Here is a 3,936-nt window from a genome sequence, read left to right on the forward strand (position 1 = left end):
GCCTTCAAACCAGTGAAGTAACTGGTATCTACGTGCCCCTGCAAGACACGCAGGATGGAGAGCTCATCTTTTACCAACATAAGGTGAGGTTACTAAGGGGATATCGGAGGTGATTAGTGGGGGAGAGTGATAACAGTTGGGAGGCCATCTCTAAAACCCACAGGTGGTTAATCCCTGTCTCCACTTGCAGGAAAATACTTCTTCGGGTCCAGCAGACAAGACTAGGCGGGCCAGTCCAGACAGTCATCTCTGCACTACGCATCACGTTGAAGGAGACCCCAGCTGTCCGGGTCCGATCGACACCCCTGTGGGGTCCAGGTGAGCGTAACACATGTCCTGTTGATGTGTCATATGTATGGAAATTTGTCTCCTTAATGTTTGAAATTGATTAGGGGTTTTACACAATTCTATAGTTGAGAAGGAATCGCACCTGAAATGATGTTCTTGAGTAAATTGGTGATATATAATTTTGGTAAGAAAATATTGGATTGGAGCTTGTGGTATTTGGTGCTCGCTCATATTGCTGGGAGTGGTGAAATTGCATGAAAGTATTGTTAGGAACAGAATTCAAACATGGAAGATATTACTCCACTAGCTCACTTATGTAAACAATTGCCTAAACATGCACCCAAGCTTAAGAAATACAGTACAGAGTGGGTTAAGGGTACCGCCCACAAGATGTTTATGCTGTGGCCACAGAACCGGTCCTTATCTAAAGCTGTCTTACAACATATGACGACTTATTTGCATGCCACATATACAGGCAAAAATCTAGAGAAACGCCTCGCTGTTCTAGAACTTTGGAAAATGTTCGAACAGTCGAAAGAGGAAGAGCCACCTGCAGACTGGATATTAAATGTATGCCCGGAGGGGGTGAGATGCCTAGCGCGCTACCAGCCCCACCTGAAATAGAAACCAAGGGAAGTAAGCCAGAGGGACTCTACCCACTAAGAGAGCTCAAGGCAGCTACAGGGTACAGCAACCCCACATATGAGTCACCTACGTACAGTAGTGACGACAATAAAGGGAAAGAGCAGGATAAGAATCTTGCCTCCGCAGTCCCGAGGGACAAGGAGAGACGCGATGATGAAAGGAAGGACCAGGCACAGATTAGTGCATCTCTCGATAAAGAGAGAGAGGGAAAGAAATGGCAAGGAAGTGAAGACAGAATGGATGGGATAGCATTCACAAAAGATGAATGGATGGGAGGACAGATATTGTTGAAACTCGATGGTAAAGGAAGTGATGATGTGAGACCGAGAGAGAAGTCTGATGAGACATAGAGAAGGGAGAAGGAGAAAGATAAGGAAATAAGAGACGAGAGAATAAGAAGGAAGGATAGGCTGAGGCGAGAACAGCTATATCGTGAAGAGCAAGGAAAGCCGCTCAGTCGCAAACAGAGCGCAGCCTATGACCAGTACAGGCAGAACCCGCAAAGGTTGGCAGAAGAGCAAAGAGTACGTGAAAAAAGAATAAAGAGACGAGAAGATGAGGAAGTTAGAAGGGCAAATGAACGTAGAATTGAAAGGAGAAAGGAAGAAGATAAGGTCAGAGAAGAAGCGAGGAAGCGCAAAGAATTCGATGATGATATTGAACGTAAGCGTAGACAAAGGACACGCAATCTCGAATATCTGGAGCGGGAAGTTAAAAAACCCAATCCTGTTGTAGAATGGGAAGACATTGAAGAATTTTTCCCTGCATACGATTCAGTACCAGGCACTAGTTGGGCAAATATTGAAGATGACTTCGACACCAGAAGCATCGGGGAAACAACTGATAAAATATATGATGAAATGGGGTTGGAACCAATATCCCAAAGGGAAAAGGAAGATGAGCGCTTGGAAAGCACTCAGCTATATGACACTGAGGATGTCACCCGAAGTAATGGGAGCAGGAGACTGTCCCTGGACAGGCTAGAAATCAGTAAGAACGACGATGATGCAAGGAGTTGCGTGAACTGGGAACCATCAGTGTCCGACTCCGGAGAGGAGACAGAATGCGAGACCAATGAAGAAGGGAGACGGCGCGAAAAGCGGCTCCCACGGGACAAAGAGGTACGATGGTCAGATGCTAGCGAGTCTGCACCGAGGGCATCAGAGTCTGCCGCACAGCCTGACCGGCATGAAGGAACACCCCATGGTCAGAGGGGGGTGTCGGCACCCGCCTATGTAGACAGATTGAGGACATTGCCAGGCAGACAGCGATGCGGCAATATTACCCCAGCGATAGCCAGGAGAGCTATGCAGAAAGAGACGGAAGACTGCGCATTCCAATTTCCACTTCTAGAAAAGGGGGGAGTAAGACCACAATTTATTCCATTGCCACACATTGATCGAGAGAATTTGAAATACAAGCTTCCAATGCTGACATCGGGAGCCAGGAAGTGGATACACGAGTTTGAAAAAAATGACAGGGGTTGTCACATTAGCTATAGGGGACATTAAAGGTCTCCTGATTGCCATACTAAGTGAGAGAGCAGATGATGTATGGGCACGGGCTGGGTACCCTGGTGTTACCATAATTAACACTGGCCACGATGGAGCGCCATTTAATAATTGCAGAGCAGCAGTATGGAAAGCGCAATGAGTGATTTACCCAGACACTTCCGATATGGGAGCTATAATGACTCAGAAAATGAGGGAGTCAGAAGATCTGTTGATTTATATCCAGAATTTCCAAGATGCGTGGTTGCTCGAAACTTATGAATCTTGGACGAAATCTATACCTGTATTCTACCACATATTGTGCCAAGGGTTGCCAGAACCAGTGCAGAAGCAACTCAAGAAATTAGTAGGAGTTGAGGCCAAACCTTGGGCTGAAATACAGCTGACTGTGGCACACTACTGTAGATTGTTGCAAGAAAAGAATCGGAAAAAGAGGCAACTCAGAAAGGTGAGGAAGCGAAGCTGGTGCAAAAGAAATTATCCAAGTATGCTCTTGAAGGAGCCATGCTGACTAGCCCAGCTGAACAGAACGTACATCAGGTGGTTATCCCACGGCAGAATAATCAAGGCAATACAGGGTTTTACCCCAGGGGAAGAGGATCTAGAGGAAGGGGATGGCAGAGTAATCAGGGAGGTTTTCAGAGTAATCAAGGAGGCTTTTAAAACGTGCAGATGGGTAATCCAGATATGTCAAATGGACAAATAGCACAACCACCGCCAGTGTGTTGGCTGTGTGGAATGACAGGGCATTTGGCGCGCTCGTGCAGAAGCCAAGGCGTGTGGCAAAATAGCCAAGGAATGGGAGCAGGCACGGTGAATCCGCCTGCAATCTCCCAACAGGGCGATGCACAGAATCACATAGTGTAGCAGCAAGCACCAGGCATGCAGCAGAGTGCACAGCAGGGGGTTCAACCCCCGAGCATGGGGAACATGCCACAAGGGCAATTCCAACAGGCACCACCGCAAATGTCTCAGGGCACAAACTCCGGAAGGGGAGGCAACCATGGGAATGGAGAAAATCCACAAGTATACAGTGGTCCGAACTTGTATATGAACTGGGACAGCTCACTGAGAACCCTGATGTGCTCTATCCTATCAGTAACACCAGACCCTAACAGGGAACCAAAGGTGAATGTCGTCACAGGGGGTAAAGAATATTCCTTCTTAGTTGACACAGGTGCGACACGCTCGTGCATATGTGAAGGCAAATTTTCCTTGTCTGGCGAGGCCATAGATAATCAGAGTTCTACAGGAGCTCACAGTCGAGTTCCCATTACAGACGCACTCCCAGTCTCCATAGGAGAGTGCAAAATGAATGTACCTTTATTGTATTCGCGTCAGAACCCAATAAACATTTTGGGTCGAGACTTGATGACAAAATTGAACATGACAATCTCGTTCACGGAGGAGGGCATAGTATGCTCCACTCCAGGAATGCGTTATTCAGTGGTATGCAAGATGATCAGAGCATACTTAGGATGCATAGCCATGA

This window comes from Ambystoma mexicanum, chromosome 6q (genome assembly GCF_040938575.1).
Source record: "Ambystoma mexicanum isolate Mex_15411 chromosome 6q, UKY_AmexF1_1, whole genome shotgun sequence".
NCBI classification, from domain to species: domain Eukaryota; kingdom Metazoa; phylum Chordata; class Amphibia; order Caudata; family Ambystomatidae; genus Ambystoma; species Ambystoma mexicanum.